This window comes from Rhodnius prolixus, unplaced genomic scaffold, assembly GCF_049639745.1.
Source record: "Rhodnius prolixus isolate KJV_2025 unplaced genomic scaffold, Rpr scaffold_1, whole genome shotgun sequence".
NCBI lineage: Eukaryota > Metazoa > Arthropoda > Insecta > Hemiptera > Reduviidae > Rhodnius > Rhodnius prolixus.
Genome location: NW_027411581.1, coordinates 53,057,570 through 53,079,626, shown reverse-complemented (window position 1 = coordinate 53,079,626; position 22,057 = coordinate 53,057,570). Strand labels below are relative to the sequence as shown.

Below are 22,057 nucleotides of genomic sequence, written 5' to 3'. Positions count from 1 at the left end.
TACCATATTTTGCAAAGTAGATCTAGCTTATCATAAGCTTAATCGATATTGTCTTGTCAATTTCACTATCGATATATACAGTTCGTATATCGTGACAGAATACTAATATACTGACAAAGTGAGGCTGTCAGTTCTTGCTTGTTGTTATTGTTATTGCTTTGACTAAGATAAATGTTAATCGAAACAACTTACAACCACCCTACAAACAACAGAGTTGTTTTGCCAAATGAAGGTCATTTACTATCGCCCCCTACCATTTCCCCGTTCAATATACAGGGCTTAATTCACCAGTCACTATGTCAGCCAGTTAATAAAGCATTCCTAATTTTTGCCGGTGGTGAGGGGTCTGTTATCGTTGTCCAAGTACTTTTCCATATTGATCTAGGTATTTTGATGGCAATTCTTTTTTATTAGTTTAGAATTACCCAGAAAAAAAGAAGAAGTAGGTAACTAGTGAAGACAAAATTCTCTAGAAAACTGTTGGAATTATTTTTTTGTTAACCTCCCAACCTGGAAAATCTGTTTTAGTAGAGTCAGAACTGCGTTAGACTGATTTCTGCCTAACCCAGCTTCAGAAGCAACAATGGTACCAAAATAGAATACTTAGAATTGTTTGAGTTTTTATGCTATTTTCGGCTTGGAGGTATTCTGCACCCCCTTTGGGGCTCAGAAGTTCATGAAAACATCAAAGAAATAAAACACAATTTTGGTGAAGAAAACTATACAATTCAGTTATAGTGGCCGGTACAAAGTGATTTGGTGAAACATCTCTTAGCAGGACAATTTAAGAACTTGTTATTATATTTGTAATTTTACTCGTATTAAGGTTTGTACATACATGCATGTGTTCCGTGTATTCCCTAGATACTCTAGACAGTAAGAAAAGTTGCATTTAAGTTGATTCCTCCATTATTTTAAGTACTTAAAAAAAAGAAATAAAAAAAATTAATTCGTGAGACAAAACTTGGAATGCACATATTCTAGGCGTGATAGAATATTCCAATATAGGCCACACCTTGGAAATATGGGCACTATATTATAGTATGTCATCTGGGTTATGGAAGGGTCTGTTCTGAGTTCACCGGGCAGAGGGATCACAAGCTCATGTAGTATTCTACTCAGGGAATTCCAAATAAACCCATCTGGTACATACATAAAGAAGCTCCAGTCAGCGTGACATATTTACAACCTTCGAGCGAAAAAGGCAAAATATTTTACGATCTCTGAGAAAAATTGCAAATAAAGGAATAAGGGAATAATTCCAACAAATTTTATTTCTGTCTGATCAATGGAGTCAGCGAATGTGATCTTCACCAACTTTCTAGCTTCTTCATCAGATGAAACTACAAATCTTGCACTAGTTGCTGATTTTTCAGTCCATTCTCTTCGGCAAGAAGAAAACAAATAGATAGCCCAAATTAATCCCATGAAACTAAAGTTATTCCCATGATTAGACGAAGGCATTTCTGCAGCAGTTATGGGATTCATATTACTACAAAAGAAAAAGTTCGGCCTGGCAGGCTTTGATATCCTTAAACAATATTATGGTTCACTGATCAATAGCACTGTTGTTCGTTGCCTGGATCCTTCAGTTTGGGCAGTGCCAGCAATAACCATCTGTCTTTTTGGGACAGGGATTGAAATGGCAGCTACAGCATTCCGATAGAATGTATTCACTGATCCTGATATTCGGTTTTTCTAGGAAAACCAGGCAGCCATTAAGGCCCTGTGGTTCATTGGAAAACCAATTCTCAAATATTACTTGCAATGTTGGTGTCAATTTCTAGGATGAAATGAATAACTTTAGGATAAAGGTTTTGATTATCCAATGTCAAAGCCAGGGCTTAAGTTTACGAGATTAGTTTGAAGAGACTGGGATAATTTGACTGGATAGAGGTTTAGAAACTCGATTACCAGAAAGATGTCCGAGTAAGCTGATGTATTTCAGGTAGGAGGAATGTAGATGTGTATTTTAGATATAGTAGATGAGCTAGGATACCACCATGTGAGACACCTATAAAACTCTACCAGAACGCTTATTTTAGGCTGAGCAGGAGGTTATTGGGGATGCTGTTGAGAGAAACCTGCGTGCACAAGTATTACTAGCCTTGGAAATAATTTAGAAAAGAACTAACAGCACAATAGTTCCTCTTATGAGAATCAAGAGAACTAAAGAAACATTCAGTAAATAAAAATAGTTTAATTGAAATAGTATCAGTATTGATAATTCCGTTTGTTGTACAGATTGTACAAACGTCGTCGCAAGTGGTTTCAAATTAAACCAAACTTCGAGCCACAAGAGAAGGGCCAGACATCAGCCGAATTGACTGAAGAACTCAATTTATATATGACTCACTGAGTGGACTTTAGTCACGTGTTATTCTTGATCAAGGATGTTGTATTTAGACCAATATCTTTTCCATTGTGGCGCCACCTCAGTTGAATTTCAGACAATATCTTGTTAAAATGTGGAAATTGGTATCCTTCATCTTTACTGGGGCAATTTAATCAGCCTATGTGTGCTCTAACTGCCGTCTCCTAAAGAGAGATACTCGACGATAATGGATCCAGGACGTAATGTTTTTTAAAAGAATAATTCAAGTCATAAAATACTTCCTCCGAATAAATAATCTTCTTTAAGTTTTCAACCAAAGGAAGTATTGCAGACTTTTTACGTAATCTGTATCTGTGCAAGTGCGCACGAACAAAAACTATCATAAGCGATTAACTAAAAAAATATTTCAATTTGGTAGCACCTTCAGATCCTGTCTGTAACTTAAAAAAAAAAAGATTCACAGGAATTTCACTTTTATACGATTTATCATTGGTGCACAAAGCATTCTTAATGTAATGCCAGCACCAGAACAGTGTTATCTCGTTACAGGAACTTACTCCAGCTATCGCAAGCCAGTGGGGCTCTTAGGAAGAGCAAATGTAATGATGCAAATGTAGTAATGAACCAGGAATGTTGCTAGTCCACCATCAACAAAAGAACTAATCCCTTTTCGACAAAATTCTGCGACAGCTGAATTTTTCAAAATTAAAATAGTATGTAATTATGTAAAATAGTATATAATTAAAAATTTGTGTATGGAAATGTTGCTTCGAGAGTTCTTATTAGATTTCCATTTTTTCTTTCAGCTGTCAAAGGAATATTGTGATCGTGTTGACAATTTTCATTTTCACTGGAAAACGTTTGGAGTTTTCTGAAGGAAACGATAGTTTTTATAAATTAGTTTATTTGTGGTAAAGTAAAACTAGACGAAACTTTATCGAGGAATGATTTAATTTGTCATATTTACTAGACACCTTCAGTAATCAAGTGAATAAACTTTTGAGCATAATGAAGCAAGAGAAATGAAGTAAGTGAATATTGGTGTGAATGCTCAGAACACATTTTTCCTTTCTAATCAAAATTTACTTGACTTGCAACAAAAATGTATTTATAATATTTTTATTCAATAATTTGAGTCTTTAATTGTCAAGCTAAACTAGAACTTTAATTTATTAAGCGAAGGATGTGTATTTGTACATACATAAATCAGTTTGTATTGGCTGACATATTATTAAGATAGGTGGGGAGGCATTTCTAGGATAGGCAAAGAGCGAAGATGGGATGTACTAAAGGAGTACGAAGTTGTTGTGGTCAATTAGTTGACGTTACAGGCGGAGTACACACAGGGATTACCCTACAGATGGCATTTGTGAACAGGAAGACCAATGTCTCACCCTTCGGGGAAATGGCCAGTCTGTTGTGGTCTTAGTTAGCATGAAGGCTGCAGAAGGGAGTGGTTGGGTTGCCTCAGCCCTGCATAGCAAAATAAACCCACCCTTTTGCAGAAGAAGGCACCTGAAGGAAGGTAAGGTAGCCTCACTTAGTAGGATGATGAAATAATAGAGAGCGGTTGGGCAGCACTCCAGTTGTAGCGATCAATACACCCTCAGTGGGGTGTGCGGAGGGACTCGCTGGTAAAGGTCAGGGGTCAGCAGCCTCGCCCTGACGTCACTCTTATATTCTCCCTGCTGCTCGGCTTAAAAACACCCGACCACTAGGTCACTGTGGGAGCTGTACAGGTGTTACATACAAAGTGCATTTACAATCAACATCCTACACCTCACGTAACGTAATTACAGGCTAGATATCTTCAGAATTTATCTGGTGCACTCTCCAGATGGAACCTGTTTTTTTAACGCACATTTCCAAAATTAATTTATTGCTTTTACTTGTGATAGCAACTAATTTTGTAAATCAACTTTTCAGCAAAAATATCTTTTTTTGTGGATCCGTCATACTCATGAAATTCTCTTACAGCAAATATTACAATTCTGCTTATTACTATCAATCTAAAAATGTTAACCTAATACTGAATTTTACAGAACGTACTCGTATTTAGATATCTATGAGCCGGTTAGGAACACCATAAATCACATAGAGTCAAGTAAACTGGTGGTCAGACCTACCATTAAACTCCACCATCGTTACATAGTGATTTCAATAAAATTAAAAGTGACATTTTAAGACTAATTATATATAGAACCATTTTCTCAATATTTAGAACTTAGAACTATCACTTTAAATGCATAAAAAATTCCATCTCCCGTCTGCACATTTGAAACCGCGTTGAAACAAAGATCAAGTTAGTTAAGTAATAGCCCCAACAACTTATAGCAAATTCTGGGAGACCAGCTGTTGTTTTTCTAGAAGCCATCCCTTATTCAGTATCGGTTCACACCGTTTCCTATCAAATTTGTCGTAATTTAATATAATTTGGTTCTAATTCGAGATGTCTCCCTTTACTGAACAGTTGTACTGTGCAGTTTCAGAAAATCACTGCAGTTAAGCAAGTTTAGACAGTTGTGGCTCAAGCAATGCATCGAAGTACTTGATTAAACTCACAATAAATGGGAATCATCACCAATTGGAGACTCACCGAAAGTAATATTTACTTATTGACTTTAAACGCCAAGTAAATAACGCGGCCAATGCTGCCTCAGACGTCGGAGTAAATTTAAACTGTTAAAACTATGACAGAGATATGAAGTGACAGTAAACTGCGCTATCTGTCATTGGATGTTAAAAGAACAGTTTTAGTCTCCATTTTCGCTGGAATAATTGTCACATTATAATATAGTTGCCAAAAATATACTATATATACGTATATATTGTTATGTTAATTAAAGAATATAGATGTTTGCCCTACTTCTGTGCTGTGGTTCCTACAAAATTCGAACAATACCCAAACCTTTGGCAAAGAGATAATTCTCTTGGCACACGATACCATGCCAAATGAACAGTAAACTTGGGACAAGAGTGAGTTCTGCTTGGTTGGCTGCTTGGTAATTTTGCTATCTATTGCCAGACATGCTAGTTTGCTATCCCGCTAAAACTCCTTACACCCCAAGTAAGGAACAACAACAATAGCACCATGGCCAAGTTCATCTAATTAGACTCGATTTCTCCTGCTTCCCGCTTTTGCTTCCCGCTTTTGCTTCCCGAGAGATACTAGCTCCTTCCTTAATAACTACTCATTTTCCCGTTCAAAGCATTTTTTATCCTCCGTCAAGGACATTATTGTTTTCTCGACTCCAAATAAATATTTTTACTTTTTTTTTGCACTAATTGCTTTCTTTTCTTTACTTTTATAATACGATTCCATCCAATAGCATTTGAAAAAAAATATCAAATGAATCCTTGAAGAACTGCAACTTACGTAATTAAATTTCTTGAAACCTTGGAATTGGTTTAAAAATATGTTACAGGACACCTTAGCTAATCTATTAATAAGAAAATTAACAGAAATAGCAGACGTGAACAAAAAAAAAAATTAATTTGTATTTAAAAAAAGGAACAAAAAAGAGCACTTCAAGACAGATCTAATGTACTATAAGTAGAAAGGACATAACAAAGGACAAGTTTCCTAATTTTTAGTAGGCTAAGATAACATCTTCAAATGAAGCGACCGCTTTTCATACCGCGGGAAAGAGGTTAAAATATTGGATGACATAATCTATCAAAAAGGTGTTCATTTCGTCAGACAACACCAAATACGTCAAAGTAAAAAATCAGAAAGATAGTTGTTCATTCAACAGCTGTGAAGAAGCTTACTTCAGTGCTAGAGATATCCGAGTAGCACGTGAAGTATTTTAGAAATAGATTATCAGGACTCACCTTAGGACAGCCTCAAAGTTAACCAATCTTCGTTTGAAGAGATATACCAGTTTAACAATGATAAGTACTACTCTGACCTGTGAGAAATACCTTGTTGAAACCTTTAAAAATCAAATCGTACTAGGCGTATCAGACGGAAAAACTCCTCTCTTAACTCACCAAAAGCTAACATGAATTAGGCTTTTTTACGCTGAACAAAATAGTGGTTTGAAGAATAATAATAATAAAAAAGAAATAGAACAACTTATTGAGATTAAAAAGCTCTTTAAATTAGTTTCCGAATTTTTCAATCACAATAAAACACAATTTATAGTAAAACCCAGCTTTTGCGGAGGCTAACAAATCTGTTCTTAATTAAACTGTCGCAAACAGCTGAGGAGAGCTGGTTACCCATTCCCATTCTGCTGTAGAACACTTTAAGCAGTAACGTGACAACCCCAAACCCTTAATCTTCAACTTCAGGTTGTTCTTGTACTACCACTCACTCTGACTGCAGTCCGACCATTATTACTAACATACAAATTATTAATGGGGCTATTTTATGGTTCGTTTTCTTGGAGAGATATGTTGTTACATGCTTATGGCACATTAGCAACAAACAATGTGGATTCCTTTTTCAAGTCTCATCGACAAGTGTAGTTTAAAAATGATATTCAAACAGAAGTTGGCAAGTAGTCATACTTATGTCAACCAAATGAGCTGCAAGTTCATTAAGGTACAACCCTTGAGGGTTCTTGTAGCACTTGTCCTTTACTTCTTTCTCAAAGTAAAGAGAAAGGTATGTAATAATGTCTTCAGACATGACAGTTCTTGCAGAAACTGCTGCATAACTTATTTTGGTTGATCCGACTCTGCTGTTTTATAAAGAAACTTCCTGCTCACATGACGGACTCTCTGAAACTATCCATTTTCCAAGGTCTGTCACACGCCTAAGAGCTTCTATAGTTTATTAGCCGGGAATAGACAGTGTTGTCTGAGGTGAGAATTTTGTATTGAAGCCGGCAGTGCTCTGTGAGAAAGGCTATTGACTGATTGAGAGATAATGACCTCAGTGTTAATTAACGCGTCGCAAACAGCTGAATGGGTTTTCCAACTGAATAGCTAGGGAAAACAATGCCCTAAAGCTTCTATTTCCATGTTGACCCTGACCTTGAAATGGTAAAAAAAAACTTGTTTACTCGTATATCACTCCCACAGGACTAATAGGCGCTCAATAAAGTCATATTACACCTTACAGCTGTGATAACATGGCAATACCACGTCGCCTTTGCGCTCGATGATACGTATCCTGTAATTTTCTAACTAATGTGAAAACGATCAATGCTCAGCATAACCTTTTTAAAGTAATTGAATAGTTCAGAATTTGGTATTTGTAAGTCATAATGCATCATCGTTCACTTTACAGATCCGCCTTAAGTCAATATAAAACAATGAAACAATAGATATACATTATAATTGGTGACACTGGAAGCTACAATAGATTTTCTAGGTGATAGTGGATTTCGTTTTAATTGTTTTCTAACACTCTCTTTTGGTGAACTAAAAGAGAGAGTACAAATTCATATTCGACAAAGTTTTGTCTCAGCTATGAAAATTGTAAAAACGACAATTTCTAGCCGGAATCGCCAGAATATTTTCATTATTATTTTATAAACTGTTCTTTCTTAGTTTTCTCTGAAATTTTATGTTTCAATCATAGAGAAAATTATGATAACAAAAAAACCATAAATTAAACTATCTCCTACAAAACTACGAGTATATATTAACTATACATTCTTTAATGGAAATTTATGATAAACTCCAGCCAAGAGTAAATTTGTTCTGCAAGGCTGGAGAGTGGGGCGACAAGAAAGAGGACTTGGTCCAAGAAATTGCTGCCTCTCTAAGTGGATTCATTAATTCCCCTGACAGCCGACTAGGAATGTGTATATTCTGTTTTAGTAACCTAAATATCTGCTACTATTCTAACTTGGGATTGCGAGTAACTTACACCAAATCACATGGATCGTTCTCTCTTTTTTGAGTCACTTTATTCCGATACCCACAAAACAAAAGCCTGACTCACCCGACATTCCCTTACTGCAATTTTGGTGATTACATTTTCTTTAAATTTACAATTTTTATTTTAAAAAAAAATTCTATTTTTGAGTTTTAAGTGGGAATATCTGTTTTTTAAAGTAAAAAAGAGGGATTTTACAAATCAGTCCGACGTGTGTTCACTGTAAATCAAAAAAACAAAAAGGTCCAAATTTTATATTTCGCAAGGTTTCACGACTTACTCGTACATTATTGTTTACAGGTTTACACAGCTCTTAAGCTTCGCCCTGATGAAGGACGCAAACAATAGCCGATGCATGAAGCATCAATAAAGGTTTCTAAATAAAGATTTTCTCTGGCCATTACGAATATCCATCTCCTCACAATTAAAAACCTGGCGAATTACTTAACAAATGAAGAACAATTAATCACGTAGGAGAATGGCATTGTTTACTCACAATTAGTTTTAGTTAAAACTAACTCCAACGAAAAAAACCTTGGATAGAACAAAATATCAGTCAAAAAAATAACTGATAATTTTATATTTGAAGAATCAATTAATCGTGCTAAAGAATCACCTAACCCCGTGATATTATATTTCTCCCTCTAAAACTTCGTAGCATACGATATTCACAACTCCAAAGGAAATTATACTCTCTCTTCCAAAAGAAAATATTCGTTTAGTTCAAATCCTCTTTCTATCAACACTGCCTCCATCTGTAGAGTTCACAAAGGCCGCTACGGGTTAGTGGCGCTGCCGACCACTCCAAAATTTTTGGAGGCGAAAAAAAACTTAAAAGGTTCTACTTAAAATAAAATATTTAAAAAGGTTTTTCTCTTTTAAGAGTTGAACATTTTATTGTTTATTGCTACTATAGATGTACATACAGCATGGGTGTAAGACCTGTTTATTATTACTATAATTTCCACGTAATAAAATGAGACCTTAAATATAATTGCTCGAATAATTTATTACAAAAAAGAACTTGGCGTGATTATTGCTAATATCGAGACTGTTCAGCAAGTGGGTCTAGCTTTGCGTGCAAATAATATGAAGCATCGAAATGAACCTTTAATTGTCCTTAAACTTATCTTAATTGCTTATCATTTTATGTGCTTTAAACCTATCAAATAATGAAACAAATTATGGTGAATACGAGCATTGACATGACTTTCTTTTATTAAAAATTCCCGAATTGTTGCTATGTAAAAATATTGGAATTCTTTTTGTCGTAAAACAAATCAACAATTTCAAAGACATTTCAAACTAACAATATGAAATTTTACTGGTTTTTTGGGGGTCTTTAAACTTTTCTTGTAATGATAATGTTCTCTAATAGCTAATAAAGTATTAGTGTAACATACAGCAGAGTTTGTATTCTTTTGCATTAACATATATGACAGTAAGGAATCCAACTCTAGTTCTAATATCTGGCCGTATTTCTACGTCACAGCAAAGAGATGGTACGTTACGCAGTATTCTCTTAATCTCAGATAAGTATGATAAAACTTGTAAGAGAAAATAAAATAGGAAATTGGAATAGAAAGGAGTAATTAGTAATGTAGGCAAGTCTGTGAAATGTACACTACTCTATTATCTTGGGAAAGCAAATACCTCTACAATTTCTAACTCACACCCACTGGTTATAGGATTTTATCCATCTGGGTTAATGCTGCTGGGAACCCAGAACATCTGTACCTATACAATTCTACTGGATACCCAATACAATTAATCAATAATTGCAGTTGTTCCCCAGGAGGCAGTTAATGAAAACAATTCAAACATTTTTCATTAAAATAACATTTAATTGTTTTTCTTAATAGTAAATAACTTTTTTCTTTTGTAGCACTCCTTAGGTAAAATATAAATAATATTAAATTATTTTAAATAATATAAAATTCAAAAGGATCAAATAGTTGAGATAATAAAATGGAATATCAGTAATCTCTACCAATGTTGGATTCGTTAATTTGACAATTACTGTAAGTGTCTACTTCTTTTATTTCAATTGGCTGATGATTTTTTGGAGCTGAGAACTACTCCTAACAATTTATACATAAACGTATACTACTCCTAAAGAACATGATAATAAGGTTTTTAACAAGTGCAGAATGATTTGTGGGAATTATAACAGCTTCATAAAAAGTTAAACCTTCCAATAGTAACTGCTTATATTAAAACAAGGTCGGAAACATATAGGTATACAAATTCTCCAAAGTTTAACTAATAATCTTATCTCCGGAAATCGCACCAAACTGTTGACTAGAATGGTAAAGGCTGGACTGATCTAGGATGTAAATGGGCATTGTAAGCATGGTGATGAAATAACTGACATTAGAATTACTCAACAATGGTGTTTGTTAAATCAGTTGATTAGTTCTGTATTGTCAGTTTACTGTTATGATTGTAGTACTTGCGTTTAATAAACAAAATAAGGAAAAAAGTAATCATCACCAGACACCGGTCAGTCAGATAAAAAAAGATTAAGATCAAATTTTGTTTAAGTTCTATGATGTAGTAAGAGGTAAAATTGTGATTGTGCGGATTTTTTTATATTCAACGGAAGTACACGTTTTGAAATCCGGTTTTTACAAATTGTACTAACATCAAAACGGAACATCCCAGAATGTTCTAAATCAAAAAATCTGACTTAAGTGCCACTAAAAGACCCAAGTTTTTGATCGAAAATGCTCACCCGAGAGGTCACTTTACTAAACATTTTTTTAGTTTATTTTTTTGGAAGGTTCCTATTAAGTCTAGTGAAGATGGGTTGAGAAACTGGTTGCTTCATTATTTTCATATTTGACTTTAATTTACTCTAATTTAATAGATTTTTAAAGAAAATTAAGGAGAATGCTGTGCCGCAAATCTTTCTAAATCTAGAACCGGATTTAAGCCGTAAAACATTAATCTAGTTTAACAAAGCTGAACAATGTCGTAAAAAAGTGTGCAGTAAGAACATTTGCGCTGACATAAAATTAATCAAGTAAAAATAGGCGGTTTCCCCTCTAAAAATAAATCTGCCCAAGCGTTTTGTTTAATTTATGCTTTTCATTCAAACTGAATTAATTTAAGCCTTTCATATTACGTAATTTAATTAAATTTGTAATCAAAATTTTAACAGTCCGAGAAGGTAGGAAATATTTTCTCCGTGCAATTATAATTAAAAATTAATTAAATTTAGCTCAAGGTGTTTTTCGTTTGAAAATAATTACCAGACAATAACTTTGATTAATTTATACATTTGTATTCTTAATGAAGAATTGCAAAATTATTAAAGCGGTAGTTAGTAGAATATCTTGTTTTTAAAATAAGTTAACCGACATTATTTAATCCATGTAATTCAGCCAAATATTGTTCCAGAACTCTGAATCGTTCAGTACAAATACATAAGAGCAGGGAGATGGCAGAACAGTAAATTTTTCTGGAAGAGCACTTTAGAGAGAAGATTAAACTCTATGGAAATAGAAAGCCTACGCCTTTGCGGTCCGGAGGGTGTAATACAGAACCGACTGGTTAGAGATATTCTTTTTTGCCAGACTGAGTAGCCTGATGAGGAGCTCAGGGGTAAACAATAAACATGAAATTTTTTCTTTTTGAGATGCGAACTCTAAGCAGCACTAATCCATAACACTAACACAGAATTCCTTAACGAAATCTTTTATTATATTGTGCTTAAGCGTGAATTAAACGGCGGTAAGAGAAGCCGTATGTGTATTTGCATTAATTGTTTTACTGAAAACATTTATTTTCCTTTTAAATTTTAAAAATTACTGCCGAAATTGTAGAAAACGACCCTAAATTGTGCCTGAGCTTATTTTATGCTTACTTTACATGAAAGTGAAATACCCTAAATTGAAAAATAACGAGCCTGAAAACGGGCGCATGTCGGAGGGAGATAAAATAAAGGTGGAAAGAGGTTAAGTATTCGCGAAGGGAATAAATCCACCGAGTGACGAATGTGAACCATTTGTTTACGAAAAGGGAACAGTAATGGAGCCGAGGTACTCGGGTGCTCCAACAGTAAAGAGGTGAACTGTGCGCGCGTTCATCGATCCCCTAACAACATGGAGAAGGAGGCGAACCAAACCATGAGTGGGCTCTCTTCCATTCACAACTCCAGATCGGGGTCTAGCACACCTGCACCACTGGCATCCAAATATCTCAAACTTCTTCATTCGTTACCTGCAAGTCTGACAGCAACCTTCACTATTTTTCGTCAATTTTGGTCACCGTTGCTTTCTTTTTGGAAGAAAGGTATAACCTAAATACGAAATATTTCAGAATTTGATGTTTGGTTGTGGGCCGCTGTGGAACCCGAATTCCTTTGGGTTCCCATGCATAATTCACCGAATGTTTGCCCTTTCTGCTATTACAAATCAGTATCTGTACAGTTCACAAAGTGATATGATAATATATGTGATTATTTTCCATAAGATTCCCTATAAAAATATTTTTTTATTAAATAAAAAGAGCATATGTATGAGTAAATTTTAACGTATTCGCAACATTCAAAAAGTGGATTGAAAATCTTAGATTCAACTATTTTGTTCAATGTCCTGGAATTAGAAGTGGAACCGTTAAAAGTAGTGATGTGTATTGAATGTAAAAATAACTATTCACCAAAATGTAACCATTCAAGCGATGTAGTTGAAAAATCAGTAAGAAAAGAGCTTCAAATTTGACAAAAAATAAATTTTTATACTAATGCACCAAACATGTAGAGATATTTTGGACTTCACTTTAAAGTAACATTTCAGTGACAGTCCGCTTTACTTTCTACATAAAATTATTTGAATTAAAATAGTTTTTATAAAAGAAATGTTATTTGCACAAAATTTGTTTTCTGTAGATTCTAAAGTCACTTTGTAGTGCCCTTCAATAAAGAGAGGCTACACAGAAACCACAAACATTCAGAAAAACTCCAAGTTTAATGAAAATGTTGAATTTGAAAGTTTAAGTGAGTCGTTGATATTAGAGAAAAACGAGTTTCACTGAAAAAAAAAAAATCGTTCATTATTTGGCAATACCGTTACAAGTGGCTCTACTGGCGCTATCTAGGAGTGGCTGTTTGCTACCTTGCATTTTCCACTATATAACCTAAATAATTAGAAATTATTATTGCTAAAAGATAATAAACTTTGAATTTATAATTATTAATATTTTAATTGCAATCTGAATGTTGCAACTACATTAAATTACTCATCCCTAATGGACAGTCGATCTATGTTGCGACGTTAGTTCTCGACATGTCTGAGTGCGTCAAGCTATACATTATGGAACACATTGTTGGGTTTCAGTACTCTGGTCTCTCTTCAAAACGAATAAATCTTTCGCCTTTTACTAAAGATTTCCGTGGAGAGGGACTATTGATGAGTCTATAACCAATTTTTGCTTATGGTTTCGTCGTAAGATGAAACCGCATTACTCCTTACAATAAAATGTTCTAATACATTGAAGTTTGATGCTTAGTAAAATACATATTAAAACTGTCCGGTAGGACAGTTGTATAAGGGTTGATCATCAAAATATAGGTTCTACTTGTTGAATTCCTAAACGAGTTGTTATAAATAGTGCTCAGATTGGAGATTTTAATAGATTAATGAAGTTCATCAACTTAAACTATTAGCTTAATTAACAAATTCAGCATACGTAGTCATATTTGTAGTTAAGACAGAAATTGACAGGCATGATAGAAACGAATAATGTGTATCAAAACCTTTCCACTTTTGAATTTATTTTTACTCTAGTAGGTACAGGATCTGCATCTACCTCATGCTTCCGTGTAGCAGAAAACGGGTCTCCTTATAGATACATTGGATTTGGATTCTTATGTTGTCTGCAATTGTCTTATTTTTCCGTACAAAAGTCATTAATTATAGTTAACTTTCTCATTTAGTAAGAAAAGATAAATAATAGGTACTAGCAGAAACTAAAATATATAAGTATCCATCTATTTTACATAATGAAACGTAATTTTAACCAAAAATCCCGAAATTCTACACTCAAATTAATTTTTCACTAAATGGTTTATAGATATCTAAAACCGTTCGTTAAACTGGCAATACGGAAATACCGTTTCAAGTGGCTCTACTGGCGCCATCTAGGTGTGGCTGTTTGCTACCTTGCATTTTCCATTATATAATCCTAATAATAAGAAATTATTATTGCCAGAAGTCAATAAACTTTGAATTTATTATTATTAATATTTGAATTGCAATCTGAATATTGCAACTATATTAAATTACTCATCACTCTAATGGACGCTCGATCTATGTTGCGACGTTAGTTCCCAACATGTCTGAGTGCGTCAAGCTATACATTATGGAACACATTGTTGGGTTTCAGTACTCTGGTTTCTCTTCAAAACGAATAAATCTTTCGCCTTTTACTAAAGATTTCCGTGGAGAGGGACTATTGATGAGTCTATAACTAATTTTTGTTAATGGTTTCGTCGTAAGATGAAACCGCATTATTCCTTAGAATAATAGTAATAATTAATATCTTACATTACGTGTTCCATTACATCAAACTTACCTTTATTGTCAGTAGAGTTTTCACTTTAATTATTACGAACGGTGCACAGATTGGAGTTATTTAATTAATATTAGACCATTATTAATCTAAATATGTAAAAAGTTCTGCACGAGTACACACATGAGTGACTCTGAATTCAAACCGGGTTCACTTGGTAGGGGGTAGAACGTGTAGGTTCTAAACGTCTGTGATCAATCAGTCTATGACTAAGTTTTCGTTAAGATTATTATTCCAAAATCTCTTTCCTTTCTGTACATAGCCCTCTTACGTTCCACGTAGCAAAGATTTTGTCCGAAACCATCCGTACGGCTATTTTTTCGCTTGAGTCTGAAACCAGTTTTTAATTTTTAAGAGATACAGCGCACTGGCCCATCTCTCAATCCCCAGCCCAGGTGGACCCGGTTTGAATTTGGTGTGACTCGTGTAGAACTTCGTACATTTGATTAAAGTGAAAACTCTTCTGCTATCGTAGTAAGATATAAATTCTTACAATCTAACACATACGGTAAGATTATTATTCTTATTCTAAGGATTAATGTGGTTTCATCTTACGACGAAACCATTATCAAAAATTAGTTATAGACTCATCATTAGTCCCTCTCCACGGAAATCTTTAGTAAAAGGCGAAAGATTTATTCGTTTTGAAGAGAAACCAGAGTACTGAATCCAAAAAGTGCGTTCCATAATGTATAGTTTGACGCACTCAGACATGACGAGAAGTAACGTTGCAACATAGTAGATCGAGTGTCCATTATAGTGATGAGTAATCTTATGAGTTGCAATATTCATAACGTAATAACGTTATTAATAGTAATAAATTCAAAGTTGATTGACTTCTAGCAATAATAGTTTATAATTATGTGGGTTTATATGAAATAATGAAGAAACCTAATTTTAACAAAAAATCTCCTAAATTCTACACTCAAATTAATTATTCACTAAATGGTTATAATAGGAATCAGAAACCGTTCGTTAAACTGGCAATACGGCAATACCGTTACAAGTGGCTCTACTAGCGCCATCTAGGAGAGACTGTTTGTTACCTCGCATATTTCATGGTAAACCCACATAATTATAATCTATTATTGCTAGAAGTCAATCAACTTTGAATTTATTACTATTAATAACGTTATTACTTTATGAATATTGCAACTCATAAGATTTCTCATCACTATAATGGACACTCGATCTACTATGTTGCGACGTTACTTCTCGTCATGTCTGAGTGCGTCAAACTATACATTATGGAACGCACTGTTTGGATTCAGTACTCTGGTTTCTCTTCAAAACGAATAAATCTTTCGCCTTTTACTAAAGATTTCCGTGGAGAGGGACTAATGATGAGTCTTTAACTAATTTTTGTTAATGGTTTCGTCGTCTAGATGAAACCACATTAATCCTTAGAAAAAAAATTATAATCTTACCGATGTGTTAGATTGTAAGAATTTATATCTTACTAAGATAGCAGAAGAGTTTTTACTTTAACCAAATGTACGAAGTTCTACACGAGTCACACCAAATTCAAACCGGGTCCACTTGGGCTGGGGATTGAGAGATGGGCCAGTGCGCTGTATCTCTTAAAAATTAAGAACTGGTTACAGACTCAAGCGAAAAAATAGCCGTACGGATGGTTTCGGACAAAATCTTTGCTACGTGGAACGTAAGAGGGCTATGTACAGAAAGGAAAGAGATTTTGGAATAATAATCTTAACGAAAACTTAGTCATAGACTGATTGATCACAGACGTTTAGAACCTACACGTTCTACCCCCTACCAAGTGAACCCGGTTTGAATTCAGAGTCACTCATGTGTGTACTCGTGCAGAACTTTTTACATATTTAGATTAATAATGGTCTAATATTAATTAAATAACTCCAATCTGTGCACCGTTCGTAATAATTAAAGTGAAAACTCTACTGATAATAAAGGTAAGTTTCATGTAATGGAACAGGTAATGTAAGATATTAATTATTACTATTATTCTAAGGAATAATGCGGTTTCACCTTACGACGAAACCATTAACAAAAATTAGTTATAGACTCATCAATAGTCCCTCTCCACGGAAATCTTTAGTAAAAGGCGAAAGATTTATTCGTTTTGAAGAGAAACCAGAGTACTGAAACCCAACAATGTGTTCCATAATGTATAGCTTGACGCACTCAGACATGTTGGGAACTAACGTCGCAACATAGATCGAGCGTCCATTAGAGTGATGAGTAATTTAATATAGTTGCAATATTCAGATTGCAATTCAAATATTAATAATAATAAATTCAAAGTTTATTGACTTCTGGCAATAATAATTTCTTATTATTAGGATTATATAATGGAAAATGCAAGGTAGCAAACAGCCACTCCTAGATGGCGCCAGTAGAGCCACTTGAAACGGTATTTCCGTATTGCCAGTTTAACGAACGGTTTTAGATATCTATAAACCATTTAGTGAAAAATTAATTTGAGTGTAGAATTTAGTGATTTTTGGTTAAAATTACGTTTCATTATGTAAAATAGATGGATACTTATATATTTTAGTTTCTGCTAGTATTCTTTATCTTTTCTTACTAAATGAGAAAGTTAACTATAATTAATGACTTTTGTACGGAAAAATAAGACAAGTGCAGACAACATAAGAATCTAAATCCAATGTATCTATAAGGAGACCTGTTTTCTGCTACACGGAAGCATGAGGTAGATGCAGATCCTGTACCTACTAAAGTACAAATAGTTAAATTCGAAAGAGGAAAGGTTTTGACACACATTATTCGTTTCTATCATGCCTGTCAATTTCTGTCTTAAATACAAATATGACTACGTATGCTGAATTTGTTAATTAAGCTAATAGTTTAAGTTCATGAACCTCATTAATATATTAAAATCTCCAATCTGAGCACTATTTATAACAACTCGTTTAGGAATTCAACAAGTACAACCTATATATTTTACTAAGCATCAAACTTCAATATAGTAGAGCATTTTAATTGTAAGAAGTAATGCGGTTTCATCTTACGACGAAACCATAAGCAAAAATTAGTTATAGACTCATCAATAGTCCCTCTCCACGGAAATCTTTAGTAAAAGGCGAAAGATTTATTCGTTTTGAAGAGAGACCAGAGTACTGAAACCCAACAATGTGTTCCATAATGTATAGCTTGACGCACTCAGACTTGTCGAGAACTAACGTTGCAACATAGATCGAGTGTCCATTAGAGGGATGAGTAATTTAATGTAGTTGCATCATTCAGATTGCAATTAAAATATTAATAATTATAAATTCAAAGTTTATTATCTTTTAGCAATAATAATTTCTAATTATTTAGGTTATATAGTGGAAAATGCAAGGTAGCAAACAGCCACTATTAGATAGCGCCAGTAGAGCCACTTGTAACGGTATTGCCAAATAATAAACGTTTTTTTTTTCTGTGTAATTCGGTTTTCTCTGATATCAACGACTCACTTAAACCTTCAAATTCAACATTTTCATTAAACTTGGAGTTTTTCTGAATGTTTGTGGTTTCTGTGTGGTCTCTCTTTATTGAACGGCACTACAAAGTGACTTTAGAATCTACAGAAAACAAATTTTGAATGAAAAATAAATTATAAAATATTTTTTATAAAAACTAATATTATATAGGAAGTAGAGTGGTATATGTCACAGTTAAAGAGGTCCAAAATATTAAAGATTAATCAAGAAACTCATCGACAAGAACCAAGCACATGAGCTGGTGCTTCAGAAGTTCCCTATCACATCTATAAAGACTAGCCAACAACACCTCTGGGAACTCCACGAAGAGTCTCGTAAATTATATTCAGTTTCATTAGTTCTTCAGCTTATGTGCCCAAATTTTCGAATTAAAAAATAAAACATTAAAATAAATATATATATCAGAAAAAAGATTGTTACCAACATATTGGATGTCTTGCAATACCTAATTATCGATAGTTGTACTGAAATCGCAAATTCCTATCAAACAGAAGACCAATTGAAAATATTAAAGCTTTAAGTACGTTTGATAGTATTGTTGAAATGGAGACACCTGATAATAACAATCCTCGTCGATTGCTACAAGTAATCCAACAGAATTTTCACGAGTACATTATAACATGAATGAACACCAACTTTTTTTTTGAAATCCGTTCTTATTGAATGATGGATACAAGCTAATGTTTAAACTAAAACTAAATTAATTTATTTATAAATAAATTATTTTGTACAAAGAACATAATGAATTTTGATATAATCTTTGTTCTTTATTAGGTTTTTAGTTCAATTTCTTATCATGGGGCTACAAAAGAGTGTTAGAAGGTATGCGGGTTTCACAGACTTATTTCAAACATTTTATAGGTTCACTGACTGCTGCGGTATGTCTTTCATGGCTATTTAGATGGATTGGGTGCTATACTTAATGTGAAGATTATTGCATCAAGTATGTTATCATCAAATTACAGTTTCCATTTATTAAGCAAGGTAATAGCTGTTTGAGCCTGAGTTGTAAAGACATCAATATTGAGATGGCCAGCAAATAGAGCAGCTCAGTCGGCATAAAAAGGTGTTGTTTTTCCAGTTGCATACATATAAATATTTTCTTAAGATAGTAAGGAAAAGTAAAATAATTTCTCTTGACAATATTCGGTCCCAGATCCTGCAGGAGAACGATAATACTGACAGAACGAGAGAGAGCATTCATTTTGAATGTAGAAACAGTTTATAATGCTTCCAAAGTTACTATACTCAAACACTTAAATTCCCACTCCTTGCAAAAGGAACATTTACTTTACTAGCGGTTTTCTCATGTTTCTAGCAAAACGTTTACTTAAGTTGATTACGTGCACTGAATTATTTAAAAGTATGCATAAGGAAAATTTCTTTTGCATAAAATATGAGCAGTACTGTGGGTACGGGTCAGTCCACAAGCGGCTACAAAAGGAACGTCCCCCAACTACGGTACGACCCACAGGCAAGTGTGTTCTGCTCTAGTGTTACTAACGGTGGAATTAAACATTAAGTACGGAGGGACTATGTTTACTAACCGTAATGAACAGCAAGAAACTGAGGGCCAAAAATTTAACCCAACCAGCCTGAGAGCGCCAGTAGATATTTTATAACCTCTTATAGGTTACTTTGTTATTCCATCTAGTTGCAGTGGATCCCTTGACGCGTTTCTTTCTCTCTTCTTTTAAGAACAACTTTTTTTTCGTCCACCATTATAACCCATAGTTAGGAACCTATAGCACATTATAATTAGCTTATTATTTAATTATGCTTACTTTGTTCCTTTTCTTAATTTTTTAATACCCTAGGATGGGTCGACCTCTAACAGCCATCTTCAGCTGAGTGATATTATTTATTTTTTTAATTATCGTTGTTTTTTATTTTAATCTAATGGGTTAGCCATGCCGTCATTAACAGCATTTAATCTAAATGATAATGACGACATGGCAAGCAAGCTTATGAGCAGAGAATAGCTGATAGGGGCCGAAACTGAGGTAAAGATTAATAAATAACTAGAAAACAAAAAAACTGGTCAACATGAACAACCAAAACTTACGTTATAATGAATTAATCTTCTTGCAAAAAATTAATCTTTCAGGGAAGAAAGAAGTAATAGGCCGTCAAAATTATTGGGACGGTTTTCTAATAGGTTGCCCATCTCATTATGAAGTTTAGGAGATCTTGACCCTTTTACAATCGCCAACAGACAATCTAAGGACGGTACATTCCAAAAGGCTGTAGAAATCGAGCCTTGGAAGAAAGAAAACGTTTCATCGCCGCCATATCGCAGTCTACTTAATCTCCTTTGCAAACTAAGCATTGCACTTCCAGATGTCGGTTTTCAGAATCAGAATTTAACCTCAAAATTAGAAACTTCAAATACCTTCTGCTTTTTAAATATACCATCTCTTTTTTCGAGTCTGCTAGACAATTTGTTATACATAAGAAACTTTATAATTTCAGCGGATATTTTTATTTGAAAGTATAAACAAAATTTTTAGTTTTAAATCTGCAGAAAAAAAAAGAAGCAAAATTTAGAACTAAAACAATTCCAACAAAATTACAGCAGAACGATTCAAAATTAAGTTAATCAGATCGCTTGAACTCTCAACTATAGAGCCTTAACTGTCTTCCTTTTTATTGACTTTGCACTTAGAAGATTTGAAGTTAATTGAGTTGAAAGTTAAGGTCCTTCTAAATTGCCCTTTATCTAATAAAAGCTTGGGCTTCGTACCTTCTCTGCCTCTGTACACTCAAGAACTTTCATTGGTGTTAAGTCTTAGTATAGAGAACAAGTGTAAAGTTCCAAATTGATGTAAATTTAACCATTTTACTGATTATCAAGCCTTTGAAACATACATTTTTTAACAGTTTACGTATTTCATCTTAAACTTTGTACATTATATTACTGTAAATGTTTCATAGACTAACCTTTGCTTTAAAACAAACAAGCAATAGATACATATACCTACACAAGCATGTAAATAAATGAAACTTTTACAAGCTTAAAGAATACTTACAACGAAACTGCCAAAAAAATGATAATAAATAAAAAATAATAGTCCTCATGAAAATCAACAAATTATTAAAAAAATAGAAAATAAAAATGTTCCTCCGGCAAAGATAGAGTTAATAATTTATTTTGAGTGAACTTTTGATGGTTAACGCAGCTTCAAAGTAATTATTGAAGGTGCTAAATTATTTTATAACTTGAGTTAGGCTGGAATTTCTCTGTCCGCTACTTTTTGTAATCATCTTTAACAATAAATACTAAGGGTAATTCATTATCCCCTTTCGCTGATGATGAAGAATTATTGATTAATTTAGTACATTAAGTTGACATAACTAACAGAAGAATTAACTGGAGAGAACCTTTTGCAAAAGGGAACCGGAAAAACAATGATGTTTTAGGACGACGCTCTGCCAGAGATAGTACATTCTGAGTAACCAAAATAATTAAAAGAAACCGAGTTTAAATTTATTGCTAGCAGCCTTAAAGCTTGAAAAAGAATATGATGGTGACAGAACCTAACAGTTGTGGTTTATTTTAAGAAATGCTGTATTAATGAAGCAATAATTATTTTCTTTGTGAAGGCTATGGTTACAAAGTAAGTAAGGGCCTGCCTTAAGGTTACTACGTATCGCCCAGCCTCTTTTAAGTATCTGCGCATGAAACACTGAAGACTTGGAGAAGAAAATGTTAAGGTTCAACATCCTTCATTCCACGGATGATCAGAACGTGATTGTTCAAGATCCCCATGACTTAAATTACATGATAAAAAAAAAAAAAAATTTAAAAATTAAACTTCTTTTTAGCCTGGT

At 33.7% G+C, this 22,057-nt stretch overlaps 1 protein-coding gene and 6 non-coding genes across 10 annotated transcripts in view; 3 read left to right on the top strand and 4 right to left on the bottom strand.

Annotated features, from left to right (window-relative positions):
* Nucleotides 1–22,057, bottom strand: part of Shab (potassium voltage-gated channel shaker cognate b) — a 103,967-nt gene that overhangs the window by 55,489 nt on the left and 26,421 nt on the right. The gene's annotated exons all lie outside the window — the stretch shown is intronic.
* Nucleotides 13,507–13,626, top strand: LOC141446343 (U5 spliceosomal RNA). The gene has a single exon (XR_012453647.1). It is a non-coding gene; the product is annotated as a U5 spliceosomal RNA (small nuclear RNA).
* LOC141446344 (U5 spliceosomal RNA) lies at nucleotides 14,555–14,674 on the top strand. Its single transcript, XR_012453648.1, has one exon. It is a non-coding gene; the product is annotated as a U5 spliceosomal RNA (small nuclear RNA).
* On the bottom strand, nucleotides 15,286–15,405 carry LOC141446345 (U5 spliceosomal RNA). Its single transcript, XR_012453649.1, has one exon. It is a non-coding gene; the product is annotated as a U5 spliceosomal RNA (small nuclear RNA).
* On the top strand, nucleotides 16,012–16,132 carry LOC141446347 (U5 spliceosomal RNA). The gene has a single exon (XR_012453651.1). It is a non-coding gene; the product is annotated as a U5 spliceosomal RNA (small nuclear RNA).
* On the bottom strand, nucleotides 16,743–16,862 carry LOC141446346 (U5 spliceosomal RNA). Its single transcript, XR_012453650.1, has one exon. It is a non-coding gene; the product is annotated as a U5 spliceosomal RNA (small nuclear RNA).
* On the bottom strand, nucleotides 17,742–17,861 carry LOC141446341 (U5 spliceosomal RNA). Its single transcript, XR_012453645.1, has one exon. It is a non-coding gene; the product is annotated as a U5 spliceosomal RNA (small nuclear RNA).